The sequence below is a fragment of the Cibotium barometz genome, chromosome 27, assembly GCF_041138505.1.
Source record: "Cibotium barometz isolate CiBa-2024 chromosome 27, ASM4113850v1, whole genome shotgun sequence".
Taxonomy (NCBI): domain Eukaryota; kingdom Viridiplantae; phylum Streptophyta; class Polypodiopsida; order Cyatheales; family Cibotiaceae; genus Cibotium; species Cibotium barometz.
This window is the reverse complement of record NC_141072.1, coordinates 46,700,208-46,722,735: the sequence shown is the minus strand read 5'-3', so window position 1 is coordinate 46,722,735 and position 22,528 is coordinate 46,700,208.

Here is a 22,528-nt window from a genome sequence, read left to right as displayed (position 1 = left end):
ATGTGAAGGAATCTGAAGTGAAGAGATGGAAAAGGAGGTGATTGGATGAGTACACATATACATGGAATGTGGAATAAGTAATGTGGATTAATGAGGGATAATGTGGAAAAATGAGAGTTAATATAGAAACTGTATTTGTAAACTGTTTGTAAATGCTGTTTGTAAATGGCTGTTTTATGTCAAGAATGCTGGGGAAGCATTTTGATCGTCTTGTGATTAAGGTCGTGGAGACCTAACTGATAAAGTTGCAACTGCTGACGGAGAGTCAATGGAGGACGTCTCGCGTAGCAAGGTCGACCGAGGTCTTGACCAGCCTCGGTTCGATTAAAATGGTGAGCTTCCGGTACGGTGGATGAGGGACCAAGGAAGCGGCCTATGAGTGAAGCGCTAGGTCACCTGCGAAGGATCCTAGAGGGTGCTGACCATACGGTGCTCGGGCTCTGGGTCGCCTAGGATACCCACGCGTGCGTCGAGGAAGATATTGGAACAAGGAGTAAGAGTTGTTTTGTGAAACCGGGCATGGATCTGGTTGACTGACCTTGCTGGTCCTCAACGGATGAGTCCATGGCTCTTTTATATGGATCTGTTGGTTGATCTTGCTGATCTTCAACGAGAGTCCATCTTGATAAGTGATTATATTGCCGAGTATTATGGGCTAGGAACTATGGAAACGGCCTCTGTGTGGACAGGTGGTGAGCGTTCTAGTTGCCAATGATGCCATAGATACTCTGATGAAGGAATGATGGGAAATTATGAATCAACTGGATAAATTGGGAGATTGTGATCAGTGGTACTATGGTTTCATTAAAGGATTGTTTTAAAGTTAGCTGATGCTAAGAAAAAGGCAATTTTCATATTGGGTGTGTAAGTGGTATGGCTAGTTTTATGTTTGCATGAAATTCCGGCTAGGGGGCCTTGGAACTCTTTTCCTTGGTACCCGGGACAAAACCTAACCAAATTCCAAATTGGATCCCATCACTACAGTGGTTGGGCGGTTGGCTAACCCATGGGATCAGATGGGGTTAGGCTGGACTGATGGATCCGTAAACCGAGACTCAAATTCTGTTATTACGATAGATGAAGTAAGTCCCGGATAGTAATTGTTCTATGGATAGGAATCAACGGCTGTGCCTCTTGATGGGGAAAAAAGCGTTGATCCCAATGATCCAAGTGCAAGTTTCTTCCTTGATCCGACCGAGTATCTTTATAGGTGCAGTTGGATCAGCGTGATCAGTAATGATCTTGACTACGTTAGAGTAAAAAAAATTATCCTGGTGGAATCGCCCGTGCTTTCCGGGTAAGGGAAGTTTTTTCCGGGTTCGGTTTTGGAAAAACCGACGGATTAGTCTCTTGTCCGGATATCCGTGGACGAGGCCCCGAATGTGGGACCCCTATCCCGTGCGAGAAGTGCTACTTCTGCTGCTAGTACCCGAATCCGTTGCTCGGTGGGAACAGGGGGATCTCACAGACTCCAAGGACTTCTAGAAAAGGTTCCTTCGCCTCAAGTCCCACTCTTCGCTCACAGATCCTCGGGTTTGGTCTGCCTACACCTCCGCACTCTATGACGTCCCTGACCAACCCACCATGGACCTACCCTAGGACTCCATACCCATATATTCTGACCTATTTTTCATCTCGCCAACATTAGGTACATTGTCTCTCAGTTAAAGAACTGGAGAGCTAAGGACCATGATGGGTTACAAGCGGAGTTTGTAACCCATGGGATTGATGCCTTAGCCCTGACCCTCTCTCGCCTTTTTAACGAGTCAGTCTCTGTATAGGCCTCCCATCCACATGGCTCACTAACACTATAGTACCCATACACAAGTCGGGGAACCCCATGGATGCAGCAAGCTACAGGACCATTATGATTGGCCACATCATGGCCAAGATTTTTGCATCCATTGTAGAGATCCAGATCAATGAGCAAGCAGAAGAGACAGGACTTGGAGCACAGGGACAGGCAGGATTTCGCAGGGACTATTGCACACTGGATCACATTTTTACTCTCAGGGCCATGGTGGAGGAGGCAAGATCATGGAGCCAACATCTCTACTGCTGCTTTGTAGACTTCAAGAGAGCATTTGATATTGTTCCCAGACATCGTCTCTTGCAGCGGATCCAGTAGTTGGGATGATACAGCACACAGATTCAGTGGGCTATAGTAACACTATATGAGCATGTCACAGGCAGAGTCAAGACTAGGACCGGGCTCTCAGATGAGATCCATAGCATGATAGGGGTGAAATAGGGCTGTCCTTTTGGGGGGGGAGGGATCATTTTTGGCAGGAGCTCTTATTCTGATTCTTCTTTATGCCAATGACTTGATCTTGATCTCGTCCACTACACAGGGACTTCAGATGCATCTGGACGCTCTTCATAGGTTCTACCAGGAGAGGGAGTTGAATGTGAACCTTGGGAAGACTAAGGTAATGATCTTCAACACCTCTTATTCAGCATTCCAGAGACATGAGGGATTTGTGTTTGGAGGAGAGCAGGTGGAGCTGGTCAGATGTTACACGTACTTGGGGGTGGCGTTCACAGGGCCTTCCTTCACTATGATACCAATGGCTCGAGATAGGATGTGGAGAGGATATGCTTCACTGGCGCATCTCAAGAGACAGTGTCATCAGTCTTATTTCCAGCACCTGAGACACAAAGTCCCTCTTGTTCGACACATTAGTGTGACCTTCCTGTATATATGGGAGTCCTTTCTAGGCTTGTGACCTTGGATTAGATGACTGGAGAGCGATCGAGAGAGTATAGGCTCTACTGTTTTCCAAGCTCATCAGAGCCAAGCCTTCGGTACCCCACCACATTTTATTGGCAGAGTTTGGAGCCTCACCATTGGTCCTTGATGCAGCCTTCCAGACTATTGTATACCTCCAGCGGATCCTCAGATTTGGAGACATAGTAGAGGGTCACACCCGACTTCCATGGCTTGCTTTGACTTCATCCCAGGCTCTAGCAGATGCAGGTACTCAGAGATGCTGGCTCCATAGACTCCGTACATGGTTTCACTCGCTTGGCCTAGACCTAGACAAGCTTCCGCCATTCAGATACAGTCTCGATGCTCCTCGCTTATACTTATCACGACACCAGATCAGTCAAGTCATTCATGCAGACCTGCTCCAGCTCTACACATTCTGACATGGATCCTCCCCACATGTTTGCTTGTGAAGATGGCTGCATACCACAATCATTTTCTCAAGATCTTGAACGAGAGTTTCATTGAGCCTCCAGGGTACACGGGGATAGTGTTGAGATATCGAGCTCGTCTAGTGAGGCGGTGGACATTGATGACCCGCCAAGGGGATAGGCCCCACACTTATACCACTGGCATGGTTGGTGAGATCTTGGGTGATATGCGACCAGTGGGATGACAGGCTGTGTGACAGCCATTCTAGAGACTGGCATAGTTATAGCGCCAGCTCATTTAGTTGGGTTCACACTAAAGAGAACCCTTGTATGTATTTGGTTGAGTACCTTTCATATTGTGTGTACTCTTATCTTGTATATGGTGTGTTGAGTGTTGAGTAAAGTAGAAGAAGATTTTCTGCCTCTCACCTTGTGTGTTCTCTATTAGGGTTTTGTGAGTGTGTGTGTGTGCTTGCAAGAGCTCAAGCTCTCTTCCCCCCTGCATCTTTTCATGGTATCAGAGCCTGGTTTGTGCTAAGGGCTGAGCTGCAAGCAAGAGAACCAGAGGAAGCGGTACAAGAGTAAGAGCTTCAACTACTCTTCCCTATTTGTGTTGGTGACTACACCCTTGTTGGGAGCTCTACGGGAGGCACCGGCACGATCTCTGATTGAGGAGCTTTCTTCGCGGGAGTAAAGCTATAGGGCAACTATACTATCCTATTGGACCCAATTTTTTGGGCCGAAAACGTGTTTCGAGCGCGTCTAGACCTCCGTTTTTCAAAAAGCCAGGCGATTTCGAGCACTGCGGGTAAGTCATCGATTCTCTATAGAACTCTGTTTTAAGAACTGCAAGAAGACAGATTGGTTGTGCAGACATTGTGGGTGCTGCAAAGAGGTCAACAGTTTGCCATTGGGTGTATGTATGCATATTGAAGTCACAGGTTGTGACACTTGAGAGTACTATAGTACCGCAGCAAAAATATAGCAGTTTGTGCAGGACAAACCAGAGTGCTGTTTCAGGTAAAATTGTGTGTCTCAAATGATGGCATAACCCAGATTGTGGATAAGAAGCTTGATAAGAATAACTTCCATGCTTGGAGGTTCAGGTTGACGAATTTCCTGATGGGAAAGGGCTATTGGGACTAAATAGAAGGTGAGCATGAAGAGGCACCGGAGATACCGGACATAAATCCAACTGCTGCAGATGTGAAAGAGTTTAAAGACTGGAACCAAGGAGCGAGGAAAGTTATGTATTGGCTTTCCATTAGTATACAGGACACGATGATTGGGCACATTCAGGATGCCAAGTCCCCCAAGGAGGCATGGGACACCTTGGTAAAACTCTATAAAACAAATACCAAGGCACGTAAGATACAGTTGAAGAATGAACTTCATACTGTGGAGAAAAAGAACATGTCTGTGAATGACTATGCATTGAAGATAAAGGGTGTTGTGGAATCCCTTGCATCTATTGGTGTGTCAGTAGATGATGATGACAAGGTGGAAGTCTGTCTACGTGGTCTCGGGCCACAATACAAGGCGTTCAAGATGTTTATTCAAACTCGGAAAAACATTCCCAACTTTATAGATTTGGTGTCTGCTTGGGTGAAGACCAACAGTCTTTACAAAACAAAAACAGTTCAGAGCAACAGGCCTTCTACACAAGTTCAGGAAGAGGACGAGGTAGAGGAGGCCTTCTACACAAGTTCAGGAAGAGGACGAGGTAGAGGAGGCCGTGGACGCGGTCAAGGAGGTGGCCGAACAGGTAATCAGAATTATGGCCAGTAGCAGCAACAACAATAGTCTAAGAATACACAACAACAACATCAACAACACACAGGTGGAAGAGGCAAATTCAAATGCGGGGGGAGTCAAAGAGGCCGTGGAAATTGGCAAAGGCAGTATAATGATGCACGTGAATGCTTTTATTGTGGTAAGCCTGGACATGTGCAGGCAGAATGTTATAAGAAGCAGGCTGACATGCAAAATGGGAAAGTGCAGCAGAACAACTATGCATCCTCAAGCAGAAACAATGAGGATAATGAAAGGTTGTTTGTTATGCAACATGTCGTGAATGCCATGTCTGAAAATGTTGAAACAGAACAAAAAGATGATGTATGGTATGTGGATTCAGGTGCTTTGAACCACATGACAAGTCATGGTGGGGAGTGGTTCAAGGAGATGAAAAACCTTGAAAAACCAGGTTTTGTGGAAACAGGGGGGATGACACTGCTCATCCAATTGCCCATGTTGGAGATGTGCCATTGTCTATGCAGGATGGCAAAGTGAAGTACCTTGCAGATGTACTTCACGTTCCGAACATAACAAAGAATCTGGTTTCAGTTGGCCAGATGATTGAGCAGGGTTTGCAAGTTCGGTTTAACCCTGATGGTTGCTATGTTGAAGAATTCAAAGACAAGTGCAGGTTGGTTGCAAAAGGCAACAGAGTGGGCAGAATGTTTACGTTGAATGTAGACATGCCTGAAATGAGTGCTGCGATGTTTGCAAATGGTTCAGGAATTGTTGCAGGCATAGACATTTGGCATAAAAGAATTGGACATGTGAATGTGCAGAGAATGAAGTCCATGCAGACTAAAGGAATTGTGACAGGGCTGCCAAAATTTAAAGTGGAAGGTATGCAGAGAATATGTAGCATGCCAATTTGAAAAGCAAACAAAGCATGTATTTCCACGTAACAGATATGTGAGCAGAAATGCACTAGATATTGTGCATTCAGATGTATGGGGTCCTATGAAGACCATGTCTATGGGACATGTCTTTGGGAGGCTGCAGGTATTATGTGACATTCATTGATGACCACACAAGGAAAGTGTGGGTATATTTCATGAAGGAGAAGAGTGAGGTGTTCACTCACTTTCAGAATTTCAGAGTTTTGGTTGAAAAGCAAACAAGGAAATATGTAAAGTGCCTAAGGTCAGATGGAGGGGGAGAGTACTCCAATGAGTTCTCTGAATTTTTGAAGAAGAATGGTATTCGGAGACAGTTTACATGCAGATACACTCCGCAGCAAAATGGAGTTGCTGAGCAAAAAAACAGGCACATTGTTGAGATTGCGCGAGCATTGATGGAAGAGAAGTGCCACATAGCTATTTGGCTGAGGCTGTTTCTACAGCAGTATACATCATGAACAGGACTCCAACTGCAGCCATACATGATGTAACTCCAGAGGAGAGGTTTACTGACAGAAAACCTGATTTGTCTCATCTGAAAGTCTTTAGATGCATTGCATATGTGCATATGCCCGATGAGCTGAGAACTAAGCTGGATCCAAAACCTGAAAAATGTGTGTTTATTGGATATTCCCTTGAGCAAAAGGGATACAGGTGTTATAACCCTGCTACACGTGAGTTGAGGGTAAGCAAGGATGTTGTTTTTGATGAGATGAGCAGCTCGTATGCTACTAAAAAAGAAGCTGTTGGGGCTGATGGTATGACAGGCTGTAAGCCTATTTCCATGCCATTGGATCAGAATGGCAAGTTGAGTGCAGATTCAGGAGAGATTTTGGAGGATCCTACTATGTATAGGTGCATAGTAGGAAGCTTGATCTATATTACGATCACCAGACCACATTTGAGCTATGCTGTTGGGTTGGTGAGTCAGTTTATGCAGGTTCCACAAAAACCACATTTGGATGCATTTGGATGCATTGAGACGCATACTGAGGTATGTGAGGTCTACTTTGCATTGTGGACTATTCTATGAGACTGGGACAGAGATATGTGTACATGGGTACACAGATGCTGATTGGGCTGGTAGTATCTCAGATAGAAGATCTACTAGTGGCTTCATGTTTTCTTTGGGGAGTGCTGCTGTGACTTGGAGCAGTAAGAAGAAGCCTACGGTTGCTCTATCTAGTACAGAGGCCGAGTACAAAGGAGCTGCTATGGCAGCATGTGAGGTAGCTTGGTTGAGAAAGCTACTTATAGATTTGGGTCTATCAGTGTGGTGGATAGACAAGTTGTCATTTTCTGTGACAACATTAGCAGTATACAGTTGGCCAAGAACCCAGTTTTTCATGCTCGCACGAAGCATATAGAGGTCCACTACCATTTTGTCAGAGAGAAGGTCTTGGTAGGAGACCTTGACCTTGTTTATGTCAACACACAGGATCAGGTAGCTGACATCTTCACCAAAGCATTGGGTACAAAGAAGCTCCGCAGATTCAGAGCTTCACTTTGGTGTACATGAGATGGAGGGGGAGTGTTGAGATATCGAGCTCATCTAGTGAGGCAGTGGACACTGATGACCCGCCTGGGGGATAGGCCCCACACTTATACCACTGGCATGGTTGGTGAGATCTTGGGTGATATGTAGCCAGTGGGATGACAGGCTATGTGACAGCCATTCTAGAGACTGGCATAGTTATAGCGTCAGCTCATTTAATTGGGTTCACACTATAGAGAACCCTTGTATGTATTTGGTTGAGTACCTTTCATATTGTGTGTACTCTTATCTTGTATATGGTGTGTTGAGTGTGAGTAAAGTAGAAGAAGATTTTTTGCCTCTCACCTTGTGTGTTCTCTATTAGGGTTTTGTGAGTGTGTGTGTGCTTGCAAGAGCTCAAGATCTCTTCCCCCTGCATCTTTTCAGATACATCTCTCGCATGCACTTAGGATCTCTCTTGGTGGGTGGACAGCTTAGAGTTTCATCCCACAGATTGGAGATTGAGGCAAGCAGGATGAGACGGGCGAGGAGAGGTAGGAGAGCCAGCAGAGACAGGACCGGACATGCTCCATATGTGACATGGGCGAGGTTGAGACAGAGAAGCACTTCTTATGCAGATGCCCAGCGTACTATGAGATCCGGGGGAGGTTTCACTGTCTCTTTAGAGATGGCTTTGGCCCTATTTCTAGGGTCATTGACTATGAGAATGAGAGATGCCTAGATCTATTCGTCAAAGAGACTTTCACTTTCAGAGACAGGAGACTTAGACAGATGCAGGGCCACCAAACTCATGATGCATGAGAGGCCCAGGAGCCAGACAATCCACGAGACCACATTGAGACTCATAGGGAGGATCCATAGATTCTAGACCTGACATGGCTACAGAGACCACTGTTGTACCCACGAGGATGCACATATGGGATGATTGAGCAGAGACGCATAGAGCACCTACATAGAGGCCACTACAGGAGACTGGTCTCATGATGCCAGAGGACATTACGGGCATTCAGATAGAGACACCTCGGGGGGGACCCTCCATTGTCACCTACGGATCACGGGCTCTCGAGGGACCAGATTATCCACTTGATCCAGGGAGAGGTGGAGGAGAGGTGCAGGGGCACGACTTCTTCTACTATTATGGTGCACTTGACGAGGCGGCCCAGCCCTCATGAGTACCTATATGGCATGACATGCTTCTCATGATGTACACTTATAGCATGCTGCATAGCTTTTTTATTTTCATTTCAGTTTCAGTTCTAGTTTCACACATTTCAGTTTCATTATGATTTCTGATGGGGCTCCCGAGTGCATCGACTTATGTATTCATGTTTGTTCAACATGTGTCTCATGTACCTATTATGGTCCTTCAAAGACAATAATAAAATTTCATTTCATTTCTCAGTCTCTCCCTCCCAAGCCCTTCTCTCATTGCAGTAGGTCTCTCTTTCAAGCTTCTCTTTGGGATCCAAGCTATCTACCATCTTCCATTGTGTCTACTACGGCACTCACAAAAATAACAAACACCTCAAACTCATCACGAGTGAGGAAGGTAGACTTGCATATTCACATCTTGAATGAAAATACACCTATCAGAAAAGAACGTCTAAACACACAGGAGAAGCAAGAAAGAAGACAGCAGGGTCATTGTAATGTGGATCTTTGGGTTGATGGGTATTTATATCCTAATGATCCTTCTTCAAATTTCTCTCCACCTTTCACAAACCTACCCTCATTCATTCATTTTATTGGAGAGGGTGAGAATGGGCTCCTTGGATATTGCAAACGCTTAAGTATATGTGATGCATGGAAGGTTCAATTTCTAAACTCACAAATTTATAGCTTTTTGCAAGTCACTTTGAGTAGTGTGCAACAAGCTCTTGAAATCACACAGAATAATATTTTACAGCTTAGAGAGAGGGCAAAGAGAAAGAGGACCACATCTTGAAGTTAGAGGATACAATCTCGCGTCATATGAAGAGCACACCCATGGGAGCCAGAGAGCGAAAGAGGACAATGAACAACATTCAGACACTTGCAATTGGTGGTGGTGCTCTCAAGCGAAGAATTCATGCAGCAAGGTTTGTTTTCTATTCATCTTTTTGGTTATAAGTTATTCTTATTAGAGTGTATCTATTGTTTGATTTTTTCATTAACTGTTAATTCATTATATAATATTACTGCTATAAGTAATCTTTGTTAGTTCATTATAGGACCTTTCTTAAAGATGCATGTGGTGATAATGGTCCTCAAGATATTGGAGATATGTTTCGTGGAAGCTGCATGATAAAACATGACATTCTTTCCGTAGTTCGAGATCCACACTACAAGAAGGTATGACAGATACTTGTGTAAATGAGATAATGAAAGATATAACTAACATTTTAGGCATTGAGGAAGTTCAGAATGCATGCCATGAAGTGGACATAAGCACAAAAGGATACCAAGCTCATCAATTACTGGAAGATACACTTCGCAAACAAGGCATCACATAAAATATTTTTCCTACCCCAAGAAGATTAAGATTAGCAAAGTGGACATGCACCACTACGTCAATGATGTGCTGACCATTAGAGCTTGGGGGAAAAAGCGAGGCAACTATGGTAATATTGTGGTTCCTTACAAACAAGTTCAACAATATATTTGTTGATCTACAACGTCTTCAAAAAGTTATGATCTTATTCTATGGATTACCTAATAATTGTAAGTAACTTTTATATCTCTTACAAAGTAGTTGATGAAAAAGTCTATGAAAAATCAAAGCTTATTTAATTTTGTTTGTCATGCAAGGTGACAAAGTTAGCTTTGTGTTGAAAATGGATGAGTGTTAGATTATGAAAGGAAAGAGGATAGAACGAATGAGTATCACACTCATGAATGAGGCTATGGCATATGCAAAAAGTTCAAAGTTATCTTTTCTCAGTGAAGACACATTTGAGGGAAATACTGAGATCAACCAAACTCTTGATAGGGAGAGGATTTTCCAGCTAGACTTTCCCTCATATAGTGTCTAATCTGTGAAAGAGATATGGTGGCTTGGGGAATTTGAAGTACCAAAAGAGAAACATGAAGTTCTCGCTTTTGGCTAGATTACCACTGTCATCAAAGCAAAGATTCAGGGAGAAAAACTTGAGGTAGAGGGCAAGGGTACTTATACAGTAGATTGGCATTTGGGGGGTGACTTGAAGACAATAAATTGCTTGCTTGGGTGTCTAGAAGGTGCCAACACCCCAAATTTTTGTTCATGGTGCATGAGAATGGTCAGGAAAAACAAAAAAAAGTCAAGAAAGAAGAGGATGCTTGAGAATCAAGATATTGAACACGACCCCATGGACGATGATGCTGGCAAATGGGTTGGAGGTGTCTTGTTTGCCAACATACTAGCTGTGCCAAATAAGCATTTGAGAGACCCAGAATGGAATCCTATAATTCCATTTGAGCTGAAGAATGTCCACTTCTATACACGGCATACATTCATGCGTGTGTTTGACCGTTTTCTCAAGTGACACATAGATTATGCATTCACCATGCAAGGCAAAGAACGACAAGAAGAAGCTCTTCATAAAGTAGAGCAACTACTCAACTCAATTGGGTGCCATGGTGGCAATGTGCAGATTACTATTAACAAAAAGACCTATGGCATGAATCATGAGGTTGCACAACAAGTGTCCATGAGTGGAAATAAAGCAAGACGTTTTTTGGAGAAGCCAGAAAATGCCAAGGACTCAACCAAACCTTGGAACTTGTGGAAGGATTTATGCGAATGTACAACATTCGACTACACCAATTCAAGCCTTGTAATTCTACATGGGAAGGTTTGGTCAGACTTCAATAAGATACTTCAATAAGATGGTGAAACTTTTGACCAAAAGTAGGACAACCACAAAGGAGCAACAAAAATTTCAAGACGAGCTTTCTAATTTTACAAAGTCCATGGTTGATACATGGGGTGAAACCAACATTACGCACATTTGCTCCTTCCTACTAGATATTAAGAAACGAGTATGAATAACTACTGACTCTCTTAATTTTTATGCAGCACATTCTTTATGCTCATGGTGCAAACTTCATGAATGAGTATGGTTCTCTGGATATGTGGAGCACACAAGGAATGGAGAAATCTCAATATCGAGCTAGAGGGGAGTACATTTTAAAAACACTCGGCATGGAGGAGGGGACTTACCTCAAGGAGATGTTTAACTGGTTTTACAGATACACTTTTGGGAGAAAATTATCCATGGAAAGGGCACCTATGAGTAATCTAGCAAGGGTAGCACGAAATAATGCCAAACAGAGAAAATCACTAAAGTGGAAAGCTGGCACAGGACCAGCACGTCATGCAGCAGCATGGAGATCTTCACGACGAAGACGCATAGGAAGAATTTGGAAGTAGAAACAACACTTTGAAATTGAAAGTATTTTGAATAAAGTTGTAAACATTTTTTGACTTAGGAAGTAGACAACATTTAGAAGAAAGTTGTAAAGCTTTTTGACTTGAAAATAAAAAATAATTACACCATTCCATTATATTGAAGATTTACAGTAAAAATATTTACAAACGAAAAGAGCTAATTGCTCTTGAGTCTCTTCTCTTCTTTCTCCCCCTCTTTGGTAGGAATTTTCCCTCTATAACACAAAAACCTCTTACGACTACAGCCCTTGAGTGACTTTACATCCTCCACTCTTGCACCTAGGACATAGCTTGAATAACATAGGAAATAACCTGCTCGAGAAGGCCAAAAACCAGGGCCATATCCAAAGATACGGATGGTAGCACACTTCTCTTCTATAAGCATGACTTTATGTATATTATAAGGTATAAATGTATACCTTGTATACCTAGATAGGGCTTTCAATGTAATAAGGAGTGGAATCTTTGCATCCCTGGAGTACTTGCTATGACATATAATACATATATTTTTGTCGATAGAGGAGACGTAGTGTGCAAGAGCGGCAACAACAGGTTTTAGCTCATAAGAAATGGTTAGAGAAAGCATATAAAGTCGTACATTACTTGTCTATATGTATCTCAGAAGCTATACTCATACATATACATGATGCTGAGAATCCTAAGGATGCATGGGATACATTGGTAAAGCTATTTATTGACAGATACTAGTGCTCGTAAGTCTCAGTTGTTGAGACAACAGATTCATAATGTGAAGCGAAAAGGAAGGAGCATCCATGATTATGTACAAGAGATAAAGAAGTATGCAGATGCATTGGCAACTATCAATGCCCCCATTCCTGATGGTAGACATTGCCTTGCATGGTCTTGGCAAGGAGTACAAGTCTTTTGATACATCTATCTCTATTCGGAGTATAGGTTTACCAGATTTTGATGAGTTGGTTTCACTCTTGCTTGTTGAGGAAATCAAACTCAATGACTTGTTTCATGATGCATCTACTAGCCATGATGATAATGGCAGAAATCAAGCTTTCACAAGGTCGTGGTAATGGTCGTGGATGGCAAGATAGGTCACCACAACAAAATTTTCAGCCTACATATGGTACTAGAGGTGGTCGTGGATATACACCTCAGAGAGAGGCAAAGGTAAGAGGATGTTGGCAAGCCAACAAACATCTATGAAAAATGTGGAATGCCATTACTGTGGGAAATTTGGTTATATGGCACGTGATTGTTTCCGCAAACAAAATGATTTGAGAGGGGGTAGAGCACAACATGGTGGACATTATGCACATGGTGGAAATTTTGCATCAAGCAGTAATGATGGGGCAGCGCAAATCACTTGTTTGCCATGAAATATGTCATGGGATCTATGATGACAAATGGTGAAAGTGATGACACTTGGTATATGGACTCTGGAGCATCAAACCATATGACTTGTCATGGCGAATGGTTTGAGCATATGAAGCCTATGGATGTGAAAGGCTATGTGAAAACAGGTGATGATACCCAGCATGCTATCACACATGTTGGAAGTGTACCATTGGTTATGCACAATGGTGAAACAAAGTCTATGGCAGATATCTTGTATGTGCATTCTATTACAAAAAGTTTTGCCCTCACTTGGTCAAATGGTCAAACAAGGTTTACAGGTTTGTTTCAATGAGCATGGTTGCTTCGCTGAGGATTTCAAAAATGGATGTAGAGTCATTGCCAAAGGCAAGAAAGAAGGTAGGTTATTTAAGTTGGATATTGGGATTCCTGAGTTGAAATCAGCCATGTTCTCTAAAAGCCAAAATGTGGTACAAGACATTGACATGTGGCATAAAAGGATTGGACATGTGAACATAAAAAGGTTAAAGAACATGCATGCAAGAGGCATTGTTAGTGGGCTGCCTAGATTTAAGTATGATGGGAATATGCATGTCTGTGATGCTTGCCAGTTTGGAAAGCAAGCAAGGTTGCCATTTCCTAAAGAAGACAACATAAGTAGTAGGCCACTTGAGATAGTTCATAGTGATGTATGGGGTCCTGCACAAAACCCATCCATTAAAGGTAGCTTGTATTATGTGACATTCATTGATGATTTCAGCAGAATGACTTGGATTTACTTTCTCAAAGAGAAAAGTGAAGTGTTGGGAAAGTTTATGGACTTCAAATCTTTTGCAAATAAGCAATATGGCTCTTGGATAAAATGTCATTAGGAACTCAATGGAGTCTTTTTGGGCCCTTTAATTTGCCATGAGGTTATGGAAACGTTTAACTTTTTGACAAATAGGAGCCCGCCATGTAAGCAAAAACCATGGGTTTGTAAGAGAGGTGTAAGAGTGGTCAAAGGGTGCACTTTCCCCCCCCAAAAGGGGGGGGGGGGGGGGGGGCAATTTTACAATTTTCGAACCTCCATAACTTCTACATACAAGCTCCGATTTGAGCGGAGATTACAGATCCGTGATCTACGCATCAAGAGCTTTCCATAGATATGTTACATGATATGGTTTTATCCGCTAGATTTTAAATTCCATTTTTCCTCCAAAATTCAAATTCGAATAAAGTAGCCGTTTTGAAGCTTCAAATTAGAAAACGTTTCTTCTTAAGAGAAAAGGTTTGACTCCCTTAAACTGCCAAATAAAAGGGCCGAAGAAGACTCCATTGAGTTCCTAATGTTTGAGGACAGATGGAGGTGGCGAATACACCTCACATGCTTTTGAGAATTTCTTGAGAAAGCATGACATAAGAAGGCAGTTAACTTGCAAGTACACACCTCAGCTGAGAGGAAGAATAGAGTCATTTGTGATTTGGCCAGGGTGATGCTCAATGAAAAGAGCATGCCAGACTATTATTGGGCAGAAGTGTGTGCCACAGCAGCGGTGTATGTACTTAATATAAGACACCCACAGCAGTCATACATGGAAGTACGCCAAAGATGTGGCTTACAAGTTTTAGGCCAGACGTTGGACACCTCAAAGTGTTTGGTTGCATAGCTTATGTGCATGTGCCTAATGAGAGAAGGAGGAAGTTAGATCCTAAGGCAGAAAAGTGTGTTTTTGTTGGGTATGCACAGGATCACAAGGCATATAAATGTTACAATCCACAAACTAGGCACGTGGTTATCTCACGAGATGTGGTGTTTGATGAACTTGCTAGTTGGTACAAGGCAAAGGATGAGGGTGTCATTGATTCCATTGATGCTGATGTGCATGTGAACTTGCCACAAGCAAGTTCTATTTCTATGTCTGGGCCAGCAGAGTCTCAGAGTAGCACTATATGTCCATGGTCATGACGCTTGAGACATGAGAGTGTGAGCACTGGGAGTAGTTCTATGGATAAAGGGAAAAAGAAGGTTGAAGGAATTGGCATTACGGGTTATGAGTCGTCAAGTTCAAAAAGTTTGGATGAGGAACTTGGCATACCAATTTTACGCACACCTGGTGCAAGGCAGGATAGATATGTGCCTCCACATGCTTAGGAGAAGGCAATGGATGTTGAGATGGATGCATTAGTTCATAATAATGAAACATGGGATTTGGTTGCCTTACCACAAGGCAAAAATGTCATTGGTTGCAAATGGGTTTATAAGGTGAAATGCAAATCACATGGTTCCATTGAGCACCATAAAGCAGGATTGGTAGCTAAGGGTTATGCACAAACCCAAGGCCTGGACTATGATGAAACATTTAGTCCAATTGCAAAGATGGGAATAGTGAGAGCAATCATTGCTATGGCTACAGCAAAAATGGTTGAGAAATTCATCAAATGGATGTGAAAAATGCATTTCTAAATGGTGATTTACAAGAGGAAGTTTATATGGCACAGCCAGAAGGATATGTACACCCGAGGTATCCCACTCATGTATGCAGATTAAAGAAAGCATTATATGGTTTGAAGCAAGCACCTCATGCTTGGAGTGATAATATAAGCCGATATCTTATCTCCCTTGGATTTTAGGTTTCTTCAGTAGATTCTTCACTCTATGTGAAGAAAACAGATCATGGGATTGTCTAGTTATGCCTTTACATTTGGAAGTGCAATGGTGAGTTGAAGCAGTAAGGAGCAACCTACTGCTGCTTTATCTAGTACAAAGGCTGAATACAGGGGTGCAGCCATTGCTACATGTGAAGGAGTATGGTTAAAGAGTCTCTTGGGGCTGATTTGGGTGAGCCTATTGATGGCAAGGTTGTCATTCATTGTGACAACATGAGCAGCAGTTGGCCAAGAATCCCATTTTTCATGCGCGGATAAAGCAACCTACTGCTGCTTTATCTAGTACAGAGGCTGAATACAGGGGTGCAGCCATTGCTACATGTGAAGGAGTATGGTTAAAGAGTCTCTTGGGGCTGATTTGGGTGAGCCTATTGATGGCAAGGTTGTCATTCATTGTGATAACATGAGCAGCAGTTGGCCAAGAATCTCATTTTTCATGTGCGGACCAAACACATAGAGGTCCACTATCATTTTGTCAGAGATAAAGTGTTCGATGGTACAGTGGATTTACAGTATGTGAAGACTGAAGAGCAGGTGGCTGACATCTTTACAAAGCCACTTAGCAGGGAGAAGTTTGAGTACTTTTGTACTATGTTGGGAGTACATGGGATGAGTAGGGGAGTGTTGAGAGCTTTGATAGCCCAAGCTCATCTACATCTTCATCTATGGCAGTACATCATGAGCTTGAGAGGGGCTGTTGATATTCAAGCTCAATGTCATCTTGTGTAAGTTGCACTATGTGCTGGCATGTTAGGTAGTAACATGTGTGAGACATAAGTGACCATGTCCAGCTGGTCATAGTGTGTGGACATTAGCTAGGGTTAGCAGTGTGTGGACACAACACAGGTAGTATATTGTAGATTATGGATTATGGCTTGATGCATAGTGTGAGAAGGGAGATGGCTTCCCTCTATGGTTAGGGTTTGTAATATACATTAGGGTTTGCTCCTGTGTGTGTGTGTCTCCTCTCCCTCTACTTGTTTTTGTATCAGAATTTAAATAAAATACCCAATAATTTCAATATGCTAAAAATTATACTTTTCTCATTTAAATATTTGAATTCCAATATGGTGGGAATTCCTCTTTCATCATTTAAATCTATCTATGCAAAAAGATAAATTTATCTATGTAAAAATATCCAATAATTTCAATATGCTAAAAATTATACTTTTCTCATTTAAATATTTGAATTCCAATATGGTGGGAATTCCTCTTTCATCATTTAAATTTATCTATGCAAAAAGATAAATTTAACTAAAATCCTTCTTTAATTTTTGAATAAAATATATATTATTTTAGCATCCCAATTTTTCTCTTACTTCATTGGAATACATGGATTTCCATTGTCATGGGTGGGGATTACTCTTTTAACATAAAAATGAATTACTAGAAATTTCTCTTTTTTGTAATTAACTATTTATGTATAAACATAAAAATTAATTTTTCCATTATTATAATGAGAATCATTCAATTAATCTAGGATGATTAATCCTAGAATATGGTAGGAAGTCCTCTTTTCATATTATGAATGAAAATCATTTATGTGTTAATTTTTTAAAAATTTTACCCTGCTATTACTGATAATTCTCAATAATTTTGAAAACATAAAGTTTAGTAATATCATATGATAGAATAACCATTAATTGGATCAATATCTAATTATGGACTTGATTCCTAATTTTTCCATGAATTAAATAGTATAAAAGCATTAAAAAGCCACTTATTTGGCCTCAATTTGACAAGCATAGAAATTACTTTTAGATTAGAGAATTGCTTCATGAGAAGCTTCATTTGAATATAGAATAGGTCATAGGAATGACCATTCTTTGGGGGGGGAGAGAGAGAGAGAGAGAGAGAGAGAGAGATGCTTTTAAAAAAACATTTAATTTAAGCATAAATAAAAATTTATGTGTTTTATCACTACAATTCATTAAAGAACTTCAATTGTATTAAAAAGCCATTCAATTGAATGCTTCTCAAGCTTGAGAGGGGTTGAGAAGAGAGAATATTTGGAGATTAAAAAAATACCATAAACCACACTTTACCTCCTATGATTGCTTGATTCTTTAATCAATGTAAAGGCTCCCAACCAATCAATTGGTTTGATATGTTGATGAAGACTCCAAGGAAGATTGAAGAGAGAGAGAAACTCCAATCTCTCCAATTTGTAGAGGACTTTTAGAGGATAATAGAAAATATCATTATTTCAGTATAATACTGGCATGGTATAGTTCTCATATTTTTTTTACAAAGGACTAAGGATATATTTATAGATGAGAGAGGCCTCTAACCAAGTCCAACAAGTTTCTAGAATTTTCTAGGTTCAGTTTGGCTAAATTTGGACAAGATTTGGAACTAGTTTGGCTCCCTTTTGATTTGGTTTGATCTAGGAGAGAGGAGAGATAAAAATATTACAATATTTTTAAGTTTAAAACTCCACCACACATGTGAAATAGGTGCCTTCTTGAAGAGCCCCCATCTCCTTATTACCAAGGTATCAAAATTGAATCATTATACCCAAAATATCTCATTTTTTTAATATTCATAGTTTTTTACTAATAAACCTTGTACTTAGTCAACTCTTCATCTTAAGTGGACATTTACTCATTTTTGGGTATTTTTCTTTTATAAATTAGATTTATCTCCTCCCCACACTTGGATTGATCCTATTGGCCCATAAGAACCTTAATTGGACCATAATCCAAAAAAATTTGAAATTCTAGACCCTTAGGCTAAGGTCCTTTATACTTATTTTCTATTAGTTCCAAATGCACATTGGAAAGTTCTTTTTGAATTTCTGTTTCAGGAGAAACCATTTTAGACACTAGGAGGATTTTTATATCCAAAAATATCTCAATTTTGGATTATCTCTCTCTAGGTCAAAACAGGGTAAAACAGAATCTTGCTTTTATATCAAAGAGGGGAATAATTACAAGATCAGAAGGGGAGGTTCTTACACATGTACACCTCAAAAGCTGGAAAGAGGAATCTTACATCCTATCCCACTTAAAAAATGCGAGATATTCTCATCTCGTAGGTGGAGTATGATCTCTTTCATCTTCTTCTTCTTCTTCAATCACTTCCAGCGTTACTGCCTTGGAAGTGGATGGCGGATTTGGGAACATCTCTCTTTGAATTACCCTATTCCTGAGGTGGAGGTCTTGTATTACTTTGGATTAAAACTGCGGATTGGTTTAGAGGGTCTACCTCTGAAATTTCTCTAATTTTGGCAGAAAGAAACCTGATTACTTTGGAAGGAAGGAGCTCGAGTCTGGAATCTTGATCCCTAATTTTTTCACCTTGAAAACCTTGTTCCAAATGGAGTTGGGCAATCCATACTGTGATGTCCAAATCCTTGACAATTATAGCATTTCACTCCCTTGTTCAAGGGTGAAACTTCTGAAGTTAAATTCCAAGGGATTGAGTTCCCGGGAAAAGGACATTTCTTCCATTCTGGAACTTCCCATCTCCTAGACTTGACCCTTATATCTCTTAGATGGTGGAAGGTTGGAATCACCTTCTAGAGCTAAAAACCTTTTGAAAGGTGATGGTGTTGGCTTCAGCAGGACCTTGACATCAAAGGCCTTGGCGAAATCCTTCGCCATCTGCACTGCTTTCGCCATGGAAATTGGCTTGGCATTCTTCACTAGGATATTCAAAGGTTCGTTCAGTCCTTGAATGAACCTGGCCACCATAAGCTGTTCTTCATCAATAGTGGCAAACTTGAGGAGGAGAGCGAACGCTTGGTGATATACTTCAATAGTTCTGCTCCCCTAGGTTAACTCTAAGAATTCGTTCATCTTTGTTTCCAAAAAGTCGAGAGGACAGATTCTCTTCCTTAGGTAAATTTTGAGATCATTCCATGTCTGAGTGTTTCGATCCACATGGTTTGTCTCGCGGTGGTTTCTCCATGCTACTTTGGCTGTTTCTACTATCTTCAGCCTTGCAAGAGCCATTTTGCTCTTCTCATTGTACCCGGTGACATCGAAGTACTCTTCCATTGCTTTGATCCACTTCTCCACAGTCTCGCCCAAGTTTTCCCCTTCACCCTTGAAAGGTCCAAGCTAGTTTTATGAACATCCAAGTCAAGCTCTTCCTCGTCGAGTTGGGGGTTATCATTCCTACCACGACGACCTCGATCCATGATCCTATCAATACCAAAATTCTTGTTAAGTCCTTTTAGTTACAATTCAAATCCGACTTTAGATCTAACTGATTCTGGGGTTCTTTAGATTGGTCAGCTCCCAATAGAATCATGGGATAAAGATCCCTTATATAGAACTCATTATCAAATAACAATTTATTCATAACATATCGTTCATATTCTTAACACAATAATGGTCCATCATACCAAAAATTCCATCTGAACATTCCTCCATGGAAGTTTCAGTTATGCAAGTTTTTAATTTGTCATCCCTTAACTGGATCCACTAGGTCAAGTGTTAACAGTAGCAATCCGTCAACACAATCCACTAATCTCGTACTGATTTGCTGAAGTCATTATCATCATTCTAGTTATACGAACATCATCACAGGGACTCGTCCCATTCATCCTCATTGTGGCTTTGTTCAACTGATTGCTTTTCAACCAAAATTCAAGAATCATCTTTTTTTTTTCAATCAGAATCCAAATCAACTCATCAATTCTCAACTAGAATTTTAAAATCATATCAACCACATTCAAATTCATCATCTGGATAGCATTTTTACTTATAATTTCAAGGTCTTAGATTTACTCGTATATACTGCCAATAAAGAGCTGCAGTTATACCCTCGGTATATACGAGTAGTCATGGTCCTTGGAATTATAAGGTAAATACTATCATGACTAGGCCTCCAGCAAGTCAGGGATTTCCATATGATTGCGGTACTTCATCTGAAGACCCACTTTCAATTTTATGAATCTTCATTCTGAATATCAATTTGTATGAATTTTATCACACAATTACAACCTTTTACAGTTACTTCACAAATTTTTGACATTTTTGGCTTTTCAGTTGATCCACTTTAGTCCATTAGGACTTGTTTGGGGTCTTCTTGGGCCCTTTTATTTGGACACTTAGTGAAATGCTTAAAATGCTAATCAAGATTTGACCAAGCTAGTGGCCTAGGCCTGAAAATGCATTTTTCCTTTTCTACAAAAAAGAAAATAGGCCAAAAGGTGATCTAATCATTAGATCTTCTGTCCTTGGGAAGGAATATGGACCTAACTGCCTTTTTGTCTTGTAGTGAAGTACCTTTCACAAAGAATGTTTGAAAATTTTCATCACTTTGTTCCCTCCCTTTTTGGAGGTGCTGCAGATCCCACTCTCTCTCTCTACACTCTCTCTCTAAAACGCGTTTAGGGTGTTTTACTTGGATAAGGGCTTCTTTTTCTCTCTCTAAGAGCCATGGCCTGCAGATCTGGACCTCCTACTCCATCATCCTCTCCACCAGCTCTCATGGAAGAGCTCACCATCCCCTCTTGTGAAGGTACAGATCTACACATCCTTGCAAGCTGAAGCTCTCCATCTCCATCACTAGCAAGCTCTCCATATCTATCATCCTCTCCACCAGCTCTCATGGAAGAGCTCACCATCCCCTCCTGTGAAGGTACAGATCTACACATCCTTGCAAGTTGAAGCTCTCCATCTCCATCACTAGCAAGCTCTCCATATCTATCTCCTCAAGGCCTCCATTTCCATCTCTGTATCCATCTGCATCTCCTCCACCTCCATCTCCATCACCATCTCCATCTTCATCTCCTCCATCACCATCCACATTTCCATCCTCCACCTCCATCCTCCATCTCCATCATCTCCATCACCATCCACATTTCCATCTCTGTATCCATCTACATCTCCATCTCCATTTGCTAGGTACAATGGCTCTACGGGACATCACCAACAAGCAATCAAAGTTTCGCTTGCACGTGGACTTAGACGAGGAGTATGCCACAATGCGAAGTAATCGAACGAAGGGATGTATTCCTGCTGAGGTGCTACGACTTCAAGGTGCAAAAGCCATTGATCTTTGGACTGATGGAAACATTTATCCCCTTGATCCACAGACTAGTGCACCTCCCCCTTTTCGTAATATCACACAGGTCGTACGCTTCTTGGGTGATGGTTATAATGGTTTCTTAGGGTACTGTCAGAGGCTCTATTCTTTGTACTTGCAGGAACTCTCAAATCAAAATCACCTCAGGAAGCTTCTAAAATTATGCAAGGCAAAAAAGGAAGAATGTGCGTCAGCTTTCATGGCCACAAAGGAACATATGCTGGCTCGAGTCAAGGATCTAGAGAAGGAGGATGCAGAGCAGAAGATGAAGCTTGATGAAGGTGTGGAAAGCAGGGATCGAGCTATAGAGAACTATCTCCGTCTTCGAAACTCAACTCGGAACCTTCGCCGACGTGTCGATCATTTCACTCACCTCCTCGTGGGATATAATGCAAGGCAGTGAAAGCGCAAGCCTCTGAGTCTTCTTTCCAAAGATGGGGGGGCTCGCAAGCGACGTGTGCGTCAAACAAGGTAATCACAGCTTCAAAACTAGCATTACATTCCTTTTTCATATAGTTATGTCATTGACTCTGAACTATGTGATGTCTAGGGAATGTGCTAAAGCAATATTAGGTTGTTCCAATACTCAGGAGTCTATCCTTGAGCACATTATTCCAGAGCAGAAAGTAATCAATATGATAACCAATCCAGTAAATGGTGCGTTGTGTGACAGGATTCAAAAGTATTTTCTCAAGGAATTCGAGTAGATTGTCAGTCCCGTTGACATGCTCACTGTGTGCGACACAGCAGGTATCAGTGATAAGGGATACAAGGCTTTGT